This window comes from Dendrobates tinctorius, unplaced genomic scaffold (assembly GCF_039654945.1).
Source record: "Dendrobates tinctorius isolate UK_male_01 unplaced genomic scaffold, ASM3965494v1 ptg000249l, whole genome shotgun sequence".
NCBI lineage: Eukaryota > Metazoa > Chordata > Amphibia > Anura > Dendrobatidae > Dendrobates > Dendrobates tinctorius.
This window is the reverse complement of record NW_027361916.1, coordinates 2683935-2705000: the sequence shown is the minus strand read 5'-3', so window position 1 is coordinate 2705000 and position 21066 is coordinate 2683935. Positions and strand designations below refer to the sequence as shown.

The following is a 21066-nucleotide window of genomic DNA, read 5'->3' as shown; positions in this document are numbered from 1 at the left end:
CACCACTTTTAGAAGTTGAAGAGCATCCAGCAGGTCCCTGATGGCTCCATGATGCTTCACGGTTGACCCGCTTGCTATGATGAAGTCTCTTGCAGCCCAGATGGGTCCGAAGTCGTGTGCCATGCCATGCCATGCGAGTACTTTCGTCAGCGCTATCAGTTCTGCTTCTTGGACTGACAAACTTCTGGACCATAGGATGTCTTGATTGCTGGTTACTGCAGATCTATGGTATCCTGCAGATTTTTCTCTGAAGAGTCCGTATCTGCATCCCCCTCTTGTGAGTGGGAGTAGAATGGCGGTGGAAGATGTATCTGCATCCCCCCCGTGGGAGTAGAGTCAGGCAACGGCTGAGAGCACTGAAGAGTGGTGGGGAGAGAATCTCCATTGGTTGTCCAATAATGACATCAGCAGCCTTGTCCAGGAGGGCGTGTGCTGCAAATATTGTTTTCATGCAGGAGGGCCACCCCCCTTGCAACTGGATCCAGGCCAGCGGAGAGGTAGTCTAGAGGCCTCTGGTTTTCCTCTGTGGGTCTGTTTTAAGACGCCAGTGGCATGACCTTCTTTTTCCATTCGGTAAAGATGGAATGGCTTCTCGTAGTCAGGGAGGCCTGGAGCTGGCGCAGAGACTATGGAGTCTTTCAGTTTCCTGTACGAGATGAAGGCTGCAATGCGTTGATGCAATTGTACAGAGGCTGCATTAAGACTGGAGCACCAGGGATCCAAGTTCTGCAGTACGAGACTAGACCAAGGAAGGCCAGCGGTCTTCCGGTCATCTGTCAAGCGGTTTGTCTGGCGGGCAATACGGTGTCTTCAGGAACGTAACTTGCTTTTGACACCTGGACTCTGTTTTTCCAGAACTTGCGTTGCTTCTCCACCAGGTAGAGTAGAGGAGATGAGGAAAGGGCTGTGCAGGTAGAGATGTCGATGACTTATGCATGTTCTGCAATCCAGTTGACGAGGATGGAGGACAATGCTTTGGTGAGCTGTGAAAGGCTGTTCTGGGCCCTCTTGGGCATCACTGTCCATGTGTTCTGCACCCCCCTTGTGCGTTTTCAGGTCGTCCAGGTGAACATTGAAGGAAGCATTGGACAGATCCATCACCGTGAGCACTGTTGCTGTGACTGGCATGTTTGACAGCAGAGTGTGCAGATCTGGCACAACTGGGGTTTCAAACATGGTTGCTTTGTTCACAGCCCTCAAGTCATGCACCATTCTGAACCTGGCTGCTTCTCCTTTCACAGGTTTCCTCCTGATTGGGAAAAGCTGGGACTGCACGATGATTCCTATGGACGAGGTGGCTCAATCTGGCCTTGCTCTTCACAATTCTGTGAGGGACTACCATCTTCTGGCACAGAGCCGGCAGGGAAACAAGCCGTTTACTGGGGTCCTCTTCATCAGAGATGACGTTCAGCTGAGCTTTCTTGCTCTCCACCAAGGCGGTCATTGTGGTAACTCCTGCTCTGATCACAGGGGGTCTTTTTGCTGGGACATCTTCTTTACCAGCCAAAACACAAGCCGTGGAGACACCATCACATGTTTCTCAACGCAAGCAATGACTAGCCAGGTCTTTCCCCAGGAAGGAACAACCACAGGAAGGGCAGTCTCCAATGAAGGAAACCACCTATGCCTCTAGACATTGCTTCTACTGGCCATTTTCCTACTCCACACTGATGAGGGGCAATACCCCGAAACAGCTGTCTGTGGATGGATACCATGTTTTGGCATAGGTGGTTTCCTTCATTGGAGACTTCCCTTCCCGTGGTTGTTCCTTCCCGGGGAAAGACCTGGCTAGTCATTGCTTGCGTTGAGAAACATGTGATGGTGTCTCCACGGCTTGTGTTTTGCATGTTTTTACATATTTCCCATAAGGGATGGGGGGGGCATTGCTCTAGAATCACTGCATTGAGAAACATGTGATGGTGTCTCCGCAGTGTTGGATGTTGATCTCCAGGAGTTCATTCATCCTCATTTTTCACATTCTTTAACAGCAAGCAGCCGTTCCTTTCACCTAGCTTGATCTCAGGTCAGCATTTGTTAACCAGTTTGAGGAGCTGAGTGGCCTTCTTCTGGTCCAGGGCCTGGATAAACTTCAGGGAGCACCTTCAGAATCTTGTCCAAGATGATCCTCTGGAGCCGGAAGCAGTGCAGCCATTTCACGAAGCGTGTAAGGTCCCTTTGGGTTGAAAATTTCCTGGCCCATACCCAAGTTCTTCGGCCGTTTGTTGAACAGCGATTCCACTCAGACCTCCAGTTGGTCAGAGACAGTTTGACTCTGGGTGGTGGACAGGGTATGCTGGGCAGTGTGAGGGTACGGGGTTCCAAACTTGAGTGACACCCACCCTGGCGCAACTTGAAGTCTCCCTTGGGCCACAGGCTATTGGGTACTATATCCAGCACCTCCTTGAGTAGGCTTGCACCGGTTCAAGGCTCTTGTAGGGCCACCAGCATGATTGATTCTTCTTGGGTCAGAGGTGGAGAAAATGTCATGTCAATGTCTCTCATCCGGTGGGGTGGGCTGCTCTCCACCATAAACTGAAACAGGATGGAGTGTCCTGGCTGTGTCCACACGCTCAGGGGCTTGTAAAGCCCCCATCACACATAGCGATTTTTTGTGACGCAACAGCGATCTCACCAGCGAGATCGTTGTGTGTGACAGCTATCAGCGACTGGCCCCCCTGCCGGGTATCGCTGATCGTTGTTGAAACATCTGTACATATTTGGGGTCGCTGGTCTCCCGCTGGCCAGCACGCATCACTGCGTGTGACAGGCGGGAGACCAGCGAGCTGGAGCTGGTAACCAAGGTACACATCGGGTTTCTAAGGGGTGCGCGCCCCTTAGAAGCCCGATGTGTACCTTGGTTACCAGCTCTCTGCATCAGCACGCTGGTAATTAAGATACAATGCGGGTAACTAAGCGACGTGCGTCGCTTGTTACCCGTGTGTCACTGGTACTGATCGCTGGTGAAGCTGCCTGTTTGACAGCTCACCAGCGATCATGTAGCGACACACCAGCGATCCTGACAAGGTGATATCGTTGTCAGGATCGCTGGTGAGTCGCTATGTGTGACGGGGCCCTAAGCTGGGAATGTCTGACTTGACCTTCAATCCCCACACAAGACACAGTGTTCTGATAGGCAGGAGGGGTTGGGGAGTTCCACATGCCTCATCACACTTCTGACTGCACCAGTGTCCACAAGGAAAGATATGACAACCCCCGGAGATTTGAGGTATTGGGTCCGCTGATGGAATTTTACATGTCAGGGGTGTGATGTCTTGCGGACCTGGCTTGCCTCTGTCCTATAGACAGGGTTCTTCACTGTTTCCTGTGTTTCTTGCTTGGCCTATTCCCCTGCGTGATGTCCTGGGCTGCCGGGGTGCTGTGCACTGGTTCCGGAAATGACCAAGGTTGCCACAGTTGTAACACCTGATGGGTCTCCCGTCCCTGCAGGGTGGGTGCTCTTCCACATCGGTGGCCACCATAGGAGGGGCTGTCTTCCGCACTCCTGGGTGGGACTGAATTCTTCTGGCTACTGCGAGCAGGGCATCTACGGCTATTGACCTGTACTCAGGCCTGGTCACTGTCAGCAGCTTCTTGATTGGTTCTCTTAGTCCATGCCTAAAGGCCTCTGCCAACATTTGTTTGTGTATCTGATCATGAATAGTGAAGCCTAAGTCTTGGAATACTTGCCTCACTCTGCCATGAAACTTGTCTACAGACTCTGTCTCGGCCTGGCTCATGTTATGTAGGCTGAGTGCTTGTCTGGCTTTGGCCTACTCTCTGAGCTGCTCAATTAGCTTTGATCCTGACTCCCAGGAGTGCACATCTAATTCTGATGGAAGCTTGAAGTGTTCCTTCATGATTGGCCAGAGTGTTTCACCTGCTTTTAATTCCATTATGGACCAGAGATCAATCCAGATTGCAGATGTTTGCTGGCTCTGCTGCATTCTTCAGTAAAATGGCATGGGGTCCATATCTGGGTCTGGCAGATTTTTCAGAATACTCAACACCTGACTAGGGGTGAAGGGCACATAGTGTAAGAGTTCTGGCTCTATCTGCCCCTGCCTACTTGGTGTCTGTGGGTTTCTTCACCTAGTACTGGGCAGCATGTATGATGTCCCCTCTTCATATTCATCAGAGGAGAAACTGTGACATTGTGTGGGTGCTCCCCTCTTCTGAGGTTGCAGGTCTGCCTGGCACTTAGGATCCTCATTGTAAGACCCAGCAGCTGCAGACGCTGATGACTCACACCTCCCTTCTGCTAGCTGTTGTATTGGGGGGGCACCTGTGGTGTTATGTGTAGGGAGTGTTTCACTTTCTTCTCCTGGTATCCTAGCTGGCTCTTTAGAGAGGATGCCCTGTGGAGATAAGGACACCTCATTTTCTGGATTTGGCACTGGCCCAGCTGGTGACAATGAACTGAGAGGTGGGAGAGAGGGTGAGGAGCAGGGAGGGGTAGAGGAGAGAGTGGAAAGGTGGGGAGATGAAAAAAAAAAGAGGGAGGAGAGGAGGAAGGTGATAGAAGAAGAGGGGAGAGAGAAGACGAGGGGGATGAGGGAGGAGGAAAGACAGAGGGAAAAGATGAGGGAGGAGGAAATATAGGAGGAAAAATAGATGAGGGAGGAGTGGAGAGGGAGGAGAGGGAAGGAGCAGCGGACTCCTTCCCCTTTTCTGCAGTCAGAGAAGGCATGCTTGGACTTGTGCCTTCTCCCGGGGGAGTGGGAAGCGGGGTGCCTCACAGACGGCACAGCTTAGAATTCCGCTGAAAACACTTTTTTCTCTCTTGTACACGTAAAAATAATCCTTTCCTGTTCACCTAACTCTCAGTACTTCTATGCTGTAAATCCGCTGCCACTTTATAAAACGCGGACTTCAATTCAGCTCAACTAACTTCCCTTTTTTCTTAATGCATTATGCCATGCTGCAGCTTAAAAGCTGCCCCTGTAAATCTACATTCTTAACTTTCTGAATAACACTTACTATGTCTATTCCAAAAACTTCAAAGATAAAGGTGATTAAAACTTCAAAAACTTCACAACCCTTTTTTTAAACTTGCTTAAAAAGGAAAGAAAAAAGCAAAAAAAAACCAAAATATTTATAAAAACTTCAAAAGAAAATGGAAAGCTAATAAAAACTCAAAAAATGGAGAAAAAAGAAAACAAAGAATAATCAAGAAGTTGGTAAAACTTGAAAAGAACACCTCCAAAAAGAAATCAAAAATCCAAAATTCAGTACAACTTCCAGCAATAAAATGTCCGTGCACAAATGGAGGATACACACACTTCCCCTTTCCTCTGCCTGCATCTCTCAGTAAAATCTTCTGAGAACAATGGAAACAAAAGAGCAAACTGAGACAATGGTATATATTCAACAACCCAGCATTCCCAAAAATTCTCACACTACAGTAAAAAACTTCCACCAAATGCAAGATAAAACAAGGGAAAAGCAGAGTACAGAACAAATGTGACAATATGAAAAATATCAGAGAAGCACCCTACGGGCAAAAGAGGAAGTGTAAAAGAAAAGGAAAAAAACTTTCTGCTTCAGATCTTCGTTGATGCACATATAGACGTCCGGGGAGAAATCGAGGCCCTCTTTAGTGACACGTAGCACAAGCAGCTCTGGTAACCAACAACTGCCAATCACACTTGGTGTACTACGCTCGGTCACCCGGGAATGTTAACACACTGTACCGGTTGTCCCGCCGGTAACAGGAATCAGTGATAACTCCCACAAAATTGCCACTATCTGTACCTGGCTGGCCTCTCCTGTCCTTCCGATGTACAGGTGAATCGGTGGCAACCTGTCAAGTGATTTGGCTTGCGATATTTCCCCCAAGCTAAACACTACCACGTGCCTGGCGATCTGGGTACTCCTGTCCCTTCCGATGCATGGGTGTATATGTGATAGCTTGATAGGAGACTAGACTAGTGATATCTCTCTAAGCCCCCACAACCCATACCTGGATAGGCTTCTCCTGTCCTCCCTGTGTACAGGTTTATTTGTGAGGACTTAGCAGGGGAAGTTGAATCTCAGATATCGGTTTCCCAGCAACCACATGCACAATCAATCACCGTTCCACCAGCTCTATCCCGGATCTAGACACAAACAGGACCCAAAGCAGACACCTTGGCTTATCCCAGGGTTTGGATAAGGGTGTGGACTTTTACACTACCTGGGAATGCGGTGGTGACCACACCTGACCGGCTAGAGGTACAGACCCGGACTGGGCACAGGGGACATTCTGGTAAGATAACCAGATTTTCTTACCTTATGGAGTTGCGCAAATCTCCGTCCCCATGAGCCAAGGCCTTAGTCGGCACCTCCGTCTCTCTGGTCAGCAGGGTCCCCGTGCGTTTCGTCCACAGCCCCGCGTCTCTGCGCCAGATGATATGGAAATTTGGATAGATATATTTCTGTGTGCTGCGGCCTGTACTAATTAGAACAGAGTCTCATTGAGCGCTCAACAGAAAAGACACCCTAAACACCTTGTTAGCAGTATCTCTTTCCAGCAGGACTCTGCTGGTTTATTGCACATACGCGTATATGGTTTTATAATTACATACAGAAAGGAGTGGTTAGTCAATTAACATAAGGTTTGTGTTTTAATGCTATTGACTATTTGAGTAAATGAACTTATATGGCAGTGTCCGACATGAGGGTGATTTAGCATCATATGATTTACTCTTATGCATTGTCTAGCAATGTCAGCAAACCTCCGATATCAGCTAGTGCATCTGGTCCAACTTCCTCCTTTCCCATGGCTGGCTGATATATCACAAGACAATGCTACCATGAGACTATGCTGGTTCTCCAGACTGGCTCATGGGGTTAGTAGGTCATTTTCAGCAATTGATTATAAGGTTCAAGATAGCTATGAAAATGTGTCTATCAGTATATAAGGATATATGCAAGTGAGATCTGTATGAAATGTATATATTTCCATCACCGCTGGAGTGTGGTGGACGGGAGATAAAACATAACCTTTAGTAAGATAGTTGGATAAAAACAATTTTGTGTCCCCCAGAGTGAATTAATATAAATGTATCGGTGAAGTCACAAATAAAGGGGCGTGAGGAGCACAGCCCGATCAGGAGGAATGATTCCCACTTGCAATGGCCGAACTGCAACCAGCAAGTCCCAGAATCTCACGTTATGGATCTGGGAGAATCCCACAGAACCCCGCAAACAATGACTGACAGATTCTGGCTGCATATAACAGTAATGACTGGAATCTGGATGACATTAATAGAGTTACCACCCGAAATATGCCAGAGCAATAAGTGAGGAAAGGCACAAGCTCAGCCATTCATGAAGGGGGTGCGGGAGGAAAAGGAGATCCTGGGTCCAGGATGCTCCATATAGGACAAGGGGAAGAAAATTCCCTACAAGACCCTAAAGGGCTAACAGTAGTCTATCCCCAAGACTCCCCCCTGACTGTCCACAGCTCCCCCTATGCTAAACAAGCCCTGCACACCCCAATGGAAGGGCCCAATGCGTTTCTTCCAAGCTGAGTCATCAGGGGACTTATCCTTGTGATAGGAGGTCAGGTGCCATAGTGCTGAGCTAAATGGGGGGGGAGGGGAGTATGAAATACATACCATGGTACTTCCGGTGGTTGAAACGCACACCAGGGTGCCATAAAGGTGCGTGAGCCGCAAGGAAAAAATCTGCGACACTCAAATGAAGGCGGACTACTAATTGTGTCCCATGAGGCAGAGGCGTGCACTCCACAACCTAGTGTTTCCAGTAAGTGGAACGCACGCCAAAATAACTTGTGGTTTCTTCAACCACATAGAAGTAGAATATGCAACCGAGTTGGCTTGATGATGCGCGGTCCACAGCCTTTTATTTCCGGCATGTGTAACGCACGCCAATGCCACATGCGGCATGTGGAACGCACGCCAATGCCACATGCGGCATGTGGAACGCACGCCAATGCCACATGCGGCATGTGGAACGCACGCCAATGCCACATGCGGCATGTGGAACGCACGCCAATGCCACATGCCGCATGTGGAACGCACGCCAATGCCGCATGTGGAACGCACGCCAATGCCGCATGTGGAACGCACGCCAATGCCGCATGTGGAACGCACGCCAATGCCGCATCCGGCAAGTGGAACGCACGCCGACGCCACATCCGGCAAGTGGAACGCATGCCGACGCCACATCCGGCAAGTGGAACGCATGCCGACGCCACATCCGGCAAGTGGAACGCACGCCGACGCCACATCCGGCAAGTGGAACGCACGCCAATACCACATCCGGCAAGTGGAAAGCACGCCAACGCCACATCCGGCTTTGATGGCACCTTCCCTTTAAACTGCCATGGTTTTTGTTGCAGCCGCTCCTGTGCCGTCCCTGCGGTGTACATCTATGTTATGGTTCCAAAAGGAGTTAATTTGTAAAAAAAAAATGTTTCACTTGTTAAAAAATAGTAAAACGTGTCTTCTGCTTTATGTTTTTCTTTTTACAAGAATTGTTGGAGCCAATTTTTCATTAGAAACTTTTTAATGTCAGCTTTTTCTGGAGTTTTTCTTGTAATATAGGAAAGTCTTAGGCCAGAAATAATCCCCATAAATCACTGTACATGGAGACTTTGGGATCCAATCATTTCTGTCCGCGTTGATTGTGGAAACAAAAAATCTTTTCTAAAAGCCTCAAACTTCTGTGTGTGACTCAGAGCTGAGATCTAACGTGATAGAAGATTCCAGTGAGGGGAAGACGGGAAACCTTCATATAGACGGCCGGTGGGGATGGAGGCAGTGACCGACTCTGGCCAAATCTGTCTCTAGAGCCGTATTAGAAGATGAAGATGTCGTCCTCATCATGAAGGAGTTATTTCTCATGTCACGTGTAATGAATATCTCCTGCAGTATTGCTAATGCCGATTCCAGTGTCGGTAATGAGACGAGAATTAGCGTTATGGAAGATGAGTCTATGAGGAACATGTTCAGCTGCCGACTCCGAGGAGGAAGCTGCTTGTTGTCTGTGGCCTAAATATATAGGTTTTATTAGTAGATGTCAGGGAAGAAAACTAAACCCTGTAAGATAATAAATCTCCTCATATGTTTCTCTTATTATCTCCAGTAATTGTATTATTACACAGGATTCTTTTGATGTTACATCGGATCATCTTCTTCTCATTCAGGTCTCTACAATATCGGATCCTCTCAGTGAAGATCTTCTACAAAAGAGAATTTTCCTGATTTGCCCATCAAGGATGGATATGGACAGAGACAAGATGGCGGAGAGGATGTTACACCTCACCCTAGAGATCCTCTTCCGTCTCACTGGAGAGGTGAGAGATTCTGATGACCTCACATTACATCATTCTTATCTATGGGAATAACAGATGGACAGAACTGGAGAGGTGAGGACTCTGGAAATGTCTGTAGTGAGATTTATTCATGTGTCTCTCCATAACCAGGATTACACAGTGGTGAGGAAGACCTCTAGTGATCGCTGTCAGGACCCTGTGTCTGAGGGATGGGGAAGACCCTTGAGCCCAATCACGGGGCCTCCACCTCAACCCCTGATCCATGAGGACATCAATGACCAGAAGATCCTAGAACTCATCTACAAGATGACTGAGCTGCTGACTGGAGAGGTGACACTGCTGGGAATGCTGGGACATTATACAGTAACGCTATGGGATCGGGGGATGACGGTATCATTGTATGTGTCAGGTTCCTATAAGGTGTCAGGATGTCGCTGTCTATTTCTCCATGGAAGAGTGGGAGTATTTAGAAGGACACAGCGATCTGTACAAGAATGTCATAATGGAGGTTCCCCAGCTCCTCACATCTCCAGGTAATAGGACTATATACACACGGCCTATAATTATCTGTATGTAGAGAATGAATTCAATCCCTGTATGTGTTTCCTCCAGATCTATCCAGTAAGAGGACAACACCAGAGAGATGTCCCCGTCCTCTTCTTCCACAGGACTGTAAGCAAGAAGATCCCAATGTTCCTCAGGATCATCAGGTAGATGGAGAAGGTGTCAGGAGATCTCCTCTATGATGTGTAGACAGCTGTGAAGGTCTTGTGCTCAGTCTTGCTGTATCTACCAGTATTATATGTTTTATACTTGTGTAATGAGAACGGTGGAGATGGCAGGATTAGAGCTGATCATAGATGGGACTTCTCCATCTGTCTGTGACTTTTACAACATTTGTTTCAGGGTGAAGATCTGACCCATATTAATACTACAGAGACATATGTGAGAGAAGATGAGTGGTGTAAAGAGGAGATTCCCACATATGACTACCCAGGTGAGTTGTAACCACTGAATGCAGAGAAGTCACAGATTCCTCTCGGTCACCGGCTGTGGCTGCTTTATCGGTGTGGTAGTCCTGCCGTATTACCATGATCACCATTTTGCCTCTAGACCACAACATTCTCCTCCACCCAAAACTGTTCAAATGACTTTGGGCATTGAAAGCCCTTTTCTATAGAACTTACAACCTGGAGGATCCGCCTAACCCCTGGGATTAGTGTGAGGGTGATCCCTTAAAGCGAGATCTATATGATTGCTTGTACCTGACCCAATAGAGGCCGAGTGCACGCTTCAAGAGTCACACTGAACACAGAGTTAGATGTCTACTCCTTTCTCAGCAAAGGCTTGCACACAACTGAAGTTTATTCTTATGACAGAGAGACAGGAAATGGGTGTCACACAATCTTCTGAGTAGCCAGTGTCAGTCTATGATAGGTCCATTTCAGCTTCACTTCCATATATGGTATCCAGTATCTCAGCTTCTGCATTCCAAGGATTCCTTCCAGGGTGTTGTCTGAAGACACAGATGCCATCTTGGTACACCATATCTGAACTGACTTATGTAAGGGTTAATAATTTCATCAGCCATTCTCTCCTTCACATTAGGAGACGCTGACCGTTACCTGCCCAGCTCTGTAACTATAAAGCCAAATGACAGCGTACGTAGAATGTGCTGACAAGATAGGAAATCACTTGAATAAAAATCTTATGCTGGGCCTGTAAGAGAAAGCGGAGGGTAATGATGCTGTTGGCTTCCTAGATCCCTGAGATCTTATCGGATGAATCTTCTCTCCCTTCTGTGCTGCTGAATGTCTCATGGTCCCTACAAGACCAGGTCCAGTCTTTCTGGCCAATCTTCCCTTTTATGAGCGACACCAGTAAATGTGCAGTGAGGCCAAGTGTGAATTTCTGTCCAATAACAGCAGAGTTTCCGTTTCTCCTGACTTTTCAATTTGTATTAAAACCAACTAACTTCCAGGAGGATTGTGATAACCTACAGGACAAACATTCCACCTGTGCCCTGATAGATCTCTAAGCTGTGCGTGGCTGAGGGCTGTAATATACATTTATTCCCGCCTGCAGGAGATGTGTTGGCTCCAGCCCTGGTGTCATGGATTCACTCCACATCATAAATTACATTGTTTCTGATCCTAAGGAATTCAGATTACTGCACAATCTCTCCTGAAATGGGGAGCAATATTATTTCTCTAATCTTCTGCTCAGGATCCATAGTAGCTCCAATGGTCCACCATAAATGAGGGCAACTCTGGTTTACTGTTGTGTAATCTGTATTTGTAGTTTTCAGTTAATGAGATTCTCGTGCTCTGGGGCGGGGCTGTGGGCGGGGCTTTATGTGGTGCTCTGATTACATATTCATCTATATTGGCTTATGACAGGTCGCTGATCCCTCACTGACCTGCCCCCCATTATTACATAATAATAATAATAATCTTTATTTATATAGCGCCAACATATTCCGCAGCGCTTTACAGTTTAACAGTTTCAAAACACAAGTCATAAGTAACAATGTTAACAATACAATAATTAAAGCAAAATAAGACGACCCTGCTGGTGAGAGCTTACAATCTACAATGAGGTGGGGGAGATACAGAGTACAGGTGTGTATTTACAATGGTGTATTTACAATGATGGTCCAACCATCTTGTGGGATTGAGGGATGGATGGAGATAGTGAATGGGATACACACGCACACTTACACATACAATGACTTTGATTAGTGAACGTGATAGGCCGCTCTGAACAAATGTGTTTTAACCCCTTCACCCCCAAGGGTGGTTTGCACGTTCATGACCGGGCCAATTTTTACAATTCTGACCACTGTGCCTTTATGAGGTCATAACTCTGGAACGCTTCCATGGATCCCGGTGATTCTGACATTGTTTTCTCGTGACATATTGTACTTCATGTTAGTGGTAAAATTTCATTCAAATAACTTGCGTTTATTTGTGAGAAAAACGGAAATTTGGCAAAAATTTTGAAAGTTTCGCAATTTTCCAACTTTGAATTTTTATGCCCTTAAATCACAGAGATACGGCACACAAAAAACTTGATAACTAACATTTCCCACATGTTTACTTTACATCAGCACAATTTTGGAACCAAAATTTTTTTTTGTTAGGAAGTTATAAGGGTTAAAAGTTGACCAGCGATTTCTCATTTTTACAACACCATTTTATTTTTAGGAACACATCACATTTGAAGCCACTTTGAGGGGTCTATATGATAGAAAATACCCAAAAGTGACACCATTCTAAAAACTGCACCCCTTAAGGTGCTCAAAACCACATTCAAGAAGTTTATTAACCCTTTAGGTGCGTCACAGGAATTTTTTTGAATATTTAAAAAAAAATGAACATCTAACTTTTTTTCAGGTTCAATTTTTTTTATTTTACCAAGGGTAACAGGAGAAATTGGACTGCAAAAGTTATTGTGCAATTTGTCCTGAGTACGCTCATACCTGATTGGTGGGGGGGGGAATAACTGTTTCGGCGCATGGCAGAGCTCAGAATGGAAGGAGCGCCGTTTGACTTTTTCAATGCAAAATTGGCTGGAATTCAGATCGGACGCCATGTCACGTTTGGAGAGCCCCTGATGTACCTAAACAGTGGAAACCCCCCGCAAGTGACCCCATTTTGGAAACTAGACCCCCTAAGGAACTTATCTAGATATGTGGTGAGAACTTTGAACCCACAAGGGCTTTACAGAAGTTTATAACGTACAGCGGTACAATTTAAAAATCATATTTTTTCCACAAAAATGATCTTTTCACCCCAATTTTTATTTTCCCAAGGGTAACAGGACCCTAAAAGTTATTGTGCAATTTGTCCTGAGTACGCTGATACCCCACATGTGGGGGTAAACCACTATTTGGGCGCATGGCAGAGCTCGGAAGGGAAGCAGCGCCATTTGACGTTTTTGGCTGGAATTGAGATCGGACACCATGTCACGATTGGAAAACCCCTGATGTACCAAAACAGTGGAAAACCCCCACAAATGACACCATTTTGTAAACTAGACCCCCCAAGGAACTTATCTAGATGTGTGGTGAGCACTTTGAACCCCCAAGTGCTTCACAGAAGTTTATAACGCCCCGGCGTGAAAATAAAAAATTCGTATTTTTTCCACACACATGATCTTTTAGTCCCCATTTTTTTTATTTTCCCAAGGGTAACAGGAGAAATTGGACCCCAAAAGGTGTTGTCCAATTTGTCCTGAGTATGCTGATACCCCATATGTGGGAGAAAACTACTGTATGGACACACCTCGGGGCTCGGAAGAGAAGTAGTGACGTTTTGGAATGCAGACATTGATGGAATGGTCTGCGGGTGTCATGTTGCCTTTGGAGAGCCCCTGATGTACCTGAACAGTGGAAACCCCCCACAAATGACCCCATTTTGGACACTAGACCCTCCACGGAACTTATCTAGATGTGTGGTGAGCACTTTGAACCCCCAAGTGCTTCACAGAAGTTTATAACGCTCGGACGTGAAAATAAAAAAATCATTTTTTCCCCCAATTTTTTATTTTCCTAAGGGTAACAGGAGAAATTGGACCCCAAAAATTGTTTTGCAATTTGTCCTGAGTAGGCTGATACCCTACATGTGGGGGTAAAACACTGTTTGGGCGCATGGCAGAGCTTGGAAGGGAAGGAGCACCATTTGACTTTTTCAACTCAGAATTGGCTGGAATTGAGATCAGACGCCATGTTGCATTTGGAGAGCCCCTGATGTGCCCAAACAATGGAAACCCCCAATTCTAACTCCAACCCGAACCCCAACACACCCCTAACCCTAATCTCAGCCCTAACCCTAGCCCTAACCCCTAGCCCTAACCCTAATGGAAAAATGGAAATAAATAATTTTTTTTTATTTTATTATTTTTCCCTAACTAAGGGGGTGATAACGGGGGATTTGATTTACTATTTATGGCGGTTTTTATATTTGGCAGTTGTCGCACGCTAAAGGACGCTTTTTATTGTAAAAATAGTTTTTGCATCACCACGTATTGAGAGCTATAATTTTTCCGTATTTTGACCCACTGAGTCATGAGGGGTCTTATTTTTTGCGGGACGAGTTGACGTTTTTATTGGTACCTTTTTCGGGCACGTGACATTTTTTGATCGCTTTTTATTCTGATTTTTGGGACGCAGAATGAACAAAAACCAGCGTTTCATGAATTTCTTTTGGGGGAGTGCGCTTACACCGTTCCGCGTGCGGTAAAATTGATAAAGCGGTTTTATTCTTCGGGTCAGTACGGTTACAGCGATACCTCATTTAGGTCTTTTTTTATGTTTTTGTCGGTTTTATGCAATGAAAACTATTTTATATAAAAAATAATTATTTTTGCATCGCTTTATTCTGCGAGCTATAACTTTTTTATTTTTTCGCTGATGATGCTGTGTGGCGGCTCGTTTTTTGCGGGACAAGATGACGTTTTCAGCGGTACCATGGATATTTATATGCGTCTTTTTGATCGCGCGTTATTACACTTTTTGTTTGGCGGTATGATAATAAATCATTATTTTTTGCTTCGTTTTTTTTTATTTTTTAAGGGGTTCGCTAAAGGGGTTAACTAATGGGACAGTTTTATAGGGCGGGTCGTTACGGACGCGGCGATATCTAATATGTGTACTTTTATTGTGTTTTTTTTTTTTTTTATTTCCAAAAAATGGATTTATTTGGGGGAATATTTTTTTTTTTTCTAATTTATTTGGCAATTTTTTTTTTAATCATTTTAACACTTTTTTTTAATTTTTTTTTTAACTTTATTAAATAGTCCCAGGTGGGATATCACTGTCCTGTGACAGATCAGCATTAAGGATGGACTGGAGAGGGGATAGTAGAGTAACGGAGAGGCCAATTAATAGAGCATTGCAGTAATAATAATCTTTATTTTTTATATAGCGCTAACATATTCCGCAGCGCTTTACAGTTTGCACACATTATCATCACTGTCCCCAATGGGGCTCACAATCTAAATACCCTATCTTTGCAATGTGGGAGGAAACCTGAGTACCTGGAGGAAACCCACGCAAACACAGGGAGAACATACAAACTCCTTACAGATGTTGCTATCCACTGAGCCACCATGCTGCCCATAATGCAGGCGGGAGTGGATCAATGCTACAGTGAGGGTTTTTGTTGTTTCCATGGTGATAAGGCGGATTCTAGAGATGTTCTTTAGGTGTAAGCGGCAATAGCGGGCATGAGATTGTATATGGGATGTGAAGGAGAGATTGGTGTCAAACAACACCCAGACAGCGCGCCTGCTACCATGGCGTTATTATGGTGCCACCCACGAGAGGGAAATGTCAGATTTAGGGAGATTAGTAGACGGCAGGAGCAGAAGAATTTCCGTTTTTGAGAGGTTGAGTTTCAGATAGAGAACGGACATGATGTTGGAGACTGCGGACAGACAGTCACTGGAGTTCTGTAGTACAGCGGGGCTAAGGTGGGGGGATGACATGTATAATTGTGTGTCATCAGCATAAAGATGTTACTGAAAGACAAATCTGCTGATGGTTTGTCCAATTGGGGTGGTGTAGAGGGAGAAGAGAAGAGGGCCAAGGACTGAGCCCTGAGGTACCCTGACATTGAGAGGAAGAGGAGATGACGTGGAGCCAGAGAACAAAACTCTGAAGGAGCAGTCGGAAAGATAGGAAGAGAACCAGGAGAAAGCAGTGTCCTAAATGCCCAGTGATTGGAGCCTAGAGAGTAGGAGACGGTGATCAGCAGTGTCGAAAGATGCAGAAAGGTCGAGAAGAATGAGCAGAGAGTGGTGACCATTGCGTTTTGCTGTCAGAAGGTCATTGGTCACTTTGAGTGCATTTTAAGTCAAATGTAGGGGCGGAAGCCGGACTGTGAAGAGTCTAGGAGGAAGTGAGTGGAGAGGTAATGGGTAAGCCGGGAGTAGACTAGGCGCTGCAAAAGTTTAGAGATGAAGTGGAGATTGGAGACTGGTCTGTAGTTAGTGCAGGATGGGTTGAGAGCGGGTTTCTTTAGTAATGGAGTAACGATGGCTTGTTTGAAGGAGGATGGGAAAATGCCCGAGGAGAGGTTAAAGATTGTAGTTAGGTGAGTTGTGATGACTGGAGAGAGAGACTGGAGGAGATGTGAGGGAATGAGGTCGGTCGTGCATGTAGTCGGACGAGAAGAAGACAGGAGTCTGGAGACTTCTTCTGTGATGGGATCAAATGTGGAAAGTGAGCCATGGGAATCACAGCACTTGGTGGTTGGGTGCAGATTTCCTGATGGATATTATCTATTTTTTCTGTAAAGTGGGAGGCCAGGTCATCAGCACAAATGTCAGTGATAGGGGCTTGTGCTTTTGTCCTGAGGAGGGAGTGAAAGGTGTCAAAATGTTTCTTGGGGTTGTTGGCTAGTGAGATCAGGGTGGTGAAGAAGTTCTGTTTGGCGAGGTAAAGGGCAGCGTTATAGGTTCTTAACATAAATTTGAAGTGGATGAAGTCTTCTGGTGTGCAGGTTTTTCTCCATAGGCGTTCAGCACTCCTAGAGCATCGCTGGAGAAGTTGAGTTTGCGATGTGAGCCAGGGCTGTTTTACTCTGTGTTTGGAAGTTCTGAGGGTGAGGGGCGCTACTTGGTCAAAGGTGCTTCTAAGAATGTCGTTGTAGTGATGAACAGCCAGATCAGTACAGGAAAAAGAGGAGATTGGGGACAGTGATGAGTGTAGTCTCTTATAGACGCTACTACGCAGGCGCCGCCATCGCCGGTGATAATTTGCTGGATGTAATTTTTTTTCTAAGCCTCACAATAGCCACAATATTATAGGCATTATCAACAATAATATCAATGCTATTATATGCATTATGTAATAATGGGGGCAGGTCAGTGAGGGATCAGCGACCTGTCATAAGCCAATACAGAGGAATATGTAATCAGAGCACCACATAAGTCTCATTGACAGTTACAGGAATCGTTTGATCGCAGTGATTGCCTCAAAAGGTTGTGCAACAAAATATTAACCCTTTCATGCCAGAGCCTGTTTTTGCCTTTGTGACCAATTTTTTCAGCTCTGACCAGTGTCACTCTGAGGTCATAACTCTAAAATGCTTCAATGAATCCTGGTGATTGTGAGACTGTTTTCTTGTGACATATTGTACTTTATGATAGTGGTAACATTTATTTGATATGACTTGCCTTTATTTGTTAAAAAAAGGAAACTTGACAAAAATTTTGAAAATTTTGCAATATTCACATTTTTTTATGCTCTTAAATCAGAGTCATATAGCACAAAATAGTTAATAAATTAACATTTCCCACATGTCTACCATCAGCACAATTTTGGAAACAATTTTCTTTTGTTAGGAGATTATAAGGGTTAAAAGTTGACCAGCGATTTCTCATTTTTACAACAAAATTTACTAAACCATTTTTTCAGGGACCACCTCACATTTGAAGTGTTTGGGGGGTCAATATGACAGAAAATACCCAAAAGTGTCACCATTCAAAAAACTGCACCCCTCAACGTGCTCAAAACCACATTCAAGAAGATTATTAACCCTTCAGGTGCTTCACAGGAATGAATGGAATGTGGAAGGAAAAAATAAACATTTCTATAACAAGAAATTTCCTTTAGACCTAGTTTTTTTTACTTTCGCAAGGGTAACAGGAGAAAATGGATTATACATTTTGTTTTGCAATTTCTCCTGAGCATGCCGATGATACCCCATATGTGGGGGAAATCTACTGTTTGGGCACACTGCAGGGCTGAGAAGGGAAGGCGCGCCATTTAACTTTTTGAATGTAAAATATGCTGGAATAATTAGCGGTTGCCATGTCGTGGTTGGAGAGCCCCTGATGTGTGTAACCAGTGGAAACCCACAACAAGTGACCCCATTTTGGAAACTAGACCCCCCCAAGGAAATGTGTGATGGGCGTTTTGAGCTTCCAAGTGCTTCTTAGAAGTTAAATACGTAGAGCCGTGAAAATAAAAAGTCATGTTTTTTCCACAAAAAATGATCTTTTCACCCTCCATTTTTTTTCCAAACGGTAACAGGAGAAATTGGACCCCAAAAGTTGTAGTGCAATTTGTCATTGGTGTGCGCCAATGCAAGAGCACTAGGGACAGCACTAGTACTGGGCATTGTTCCCTGAGTTGGAGACATTTCTCCAGAAGTGCTATTTCTCCTTTTTGTTGTACTGGTCCTTGTGTGTGAGGATGGACCAGAATCACTGCTCATTTCTGATCTATTACTGTTGCTGCTACTAAAGCCCTCAAAATCCACATCGCCATCTGACACTGCACTTTCTTCACTGTCAGAACATAAAAGTGCATAAGCCTCCTCTGCACTATAAAACTGACGGGCCATTTTAACCATTTAACCCTAACAGTAACCCTAACTTTAGTCTGACTTTAGCCTAACAGTAACCCTAACAATAACCCTTACTTTAGCCTAACAGTAACCCTAACTATTGTATTAACTGTAACCTGCCTTATCTGTTTTTCCATTGACAGATGAAGTGAATGCCATTACTCCAGATATATCATCATCCATTCACAGCAAAGATCTGTCATCTGATCCTATGAAACAGGTCCCATCTTCTGATTCATTATTGACTACTAAGGAAAATCAAAGTCACAAAAGAGGCATTAAAACACAAACTGCTCCTAAAGCAAAGAAGTCATATTCATGTTCACAATGTGGGAAATGTTTTAACCACAAAGGGAATCTTGATGCACACCAAAAAACCCACACAGGAGAGAAGCCTTTTTCATGTTCAGAATGTGGGAAAAGTTTTATAAATACATCAAATCTTATTGCACATCAGAGAACTCACACAGGGGAGAAGCCTTTTTCCTGTTCAGAATGTGGGAAATGTTTTAATAATAAATCCTATTGTGTTAAACACCAGAGAATTCACACAGGGGAGAAGCCTTTTTCCTGTTCAGAATGTGGGAAATGTTTTAACAATAAATCACATTGTGTTGAACACCAGAGAATCCACACAGGAGAGAAGCCTTTTTCATGTTTAGAATGTGGGAAATGTTTTGGACAGAAATCATGTTTTCTTTCCCACAAGAGAACTCACACAGGGGAGAAGCCTTTTTCATGTTCAGAATGTGGGAAATATTTTGCACACAAAGCACATTTTGTTGCCCACCAGAGAACTCACACAGGGGAGAAACCTTTTTCATGTTCAGAATGTGGAAATGTTTTACTCAGAATTCAAGTCTTGTTACACATCAGAGAATTCACAGAGAAGAGAAGCCATATTCATGTTCAGAATGTGGGAAATGTTTTAACCGGAAATCACAATTGGTTGATCACCATAGAACTCACACAGGTGAGAAGCCTTTTTCCTGTTCAGAATGTGGGAAATGTTTTAAGCACAAAGGGACTCTTATTATTCACCATAGATCTCACACAGGGGAGAAGCCTTTTTCCTGTTCAGAATGTGGGAAATGTTTTAACCAGAAATGGCATCTTGATGAACACCAAAGAACTCACAAAGGAGACAAGCCTTTTTCATGTTTAGAATGTGGGAAATGTTTTACTCAGAATTCAACTCTTGTTACACATCAGAGAATTCACACAGCAGAGAAGCCATATTCATGTTCAGAATGTGGGAAATGTTTTAACCGGAAATCACATTTGGTTGAACACCATAGAACTCATACAGGGGAGAAGCCTTTTTCCTGTTCAGAATGTGGGAAATGTTTTACTCAGAATTCAACTCTTATTGCACATCAGAGAATTCACACAGCAGAGAAGCCATATTCATGTTCAGAATGTGGGAAATGTTTTAACCGAAAATCACAATTGGTTAATCACCATGGAACTCACACAGGAGAGAAGCCTTTTTCCTGCTAATGTGGGAAATATTTTAACCAGAAAGCGCTTCTTGTTAGACATCAGAGCAGTCACACAGAGGAGAAACCTTTTTCATTTTCTTAATGTGGGAAATGTTTTACTTGGAAATCAACTGTTAATAAACATCAGAGATGTCACATAGGGGAGAAGCCTTTTTTGTGTTCATAATGTTGGAATAGTTTTAGCCAAAATTGAATCTTCTTAAATGGGTTGTCTCTTGTCATTCCTCATGTTTGCTGACAAAAGGATAAAACTAAGTTTTATTAATTCCAAATATAAAACTATACCCATAATTCATCCCCTGAAGGTTAGTCAATAGGTGACTAAAAGAAAAAACATGTACCCCACAGTTCAGTACAGTACATAGGGTGAGGTGATGTATACACACTCACTCTCCAAGACTCTCATTTCTATGGGTTTCGTCGTCCTCACCAAAGGCGACTCATCAGGAGACTATTTAATATTGACCTATATTCAAGTGAGACTAGACAAAAAACTAAAATCATGAATCATGTTATCCGAAACAGTCAGAAAACTAGCCCCATATTGGCAGATCCCAGACCTCACACTATACTTTGTAAGTTTATAAGCCCCTCCAGTGTCAGGAATAGATAGTATGTGACAATACAGTATAATTCTTGTGTTTTTCTCCTATAGGGACTGCCCTAGTTTGGTAATGTAACTGCTGTTAATTAGTAGTGCAGACAAATTATCCTAGACTAAACTCAGTCTTCAGACGGCCCAATATGTACCACTCAGGGAAAACTTACCTGCTCCAAAGATCATTAGCAGCTTCTAACTAATGGCCATGCTGCAGTCTGTCAGGGAATGAGTGCAATATCGTTATACAGACTAGGGATATGTGCAGTCATAATGTCTGGGAGATCTGTGCCATTATTTAGTATGAATATGGAAATTATCTCTGAAAGG

At 44.5% G+C, this 21066-nt stretch overlaps 1 long non-coding RNA gene and 1 pseudogene across 2 annotated transcripts in view; both read left to right on the top strand.

The window, feature by feature from the left end:
- The window catches only part of LOC141063266 (uncharacterized), a 32617-nt gene extending 23322 nt beyond the window's left edge, over positions 1-9295 (top strand). Inside the window, exon 4 of one of the 2 annotated variants that reach the window (XR_012224853.1) lies at positions 9152-9295. This is a non-coding gene — a long non-coding RNA (uncharacterized lncRNA). Of the gene's footprint in view, positions 1-1241; positions 1442-9151 lie in introns of those variants that run through there. The other variant, XR_012224854.1, reaches the window with a different exon arrangement.
- Positions 9296-9388: 93 nt separating this feature from the next.
- LOC141063324 (uncharacterized) lies at positions 9389-20697 on the top strand (annotated as a pseudogene).
- The last annotated feature ends 369 nt before the right edge of the window (positions 20698-21066 follow it).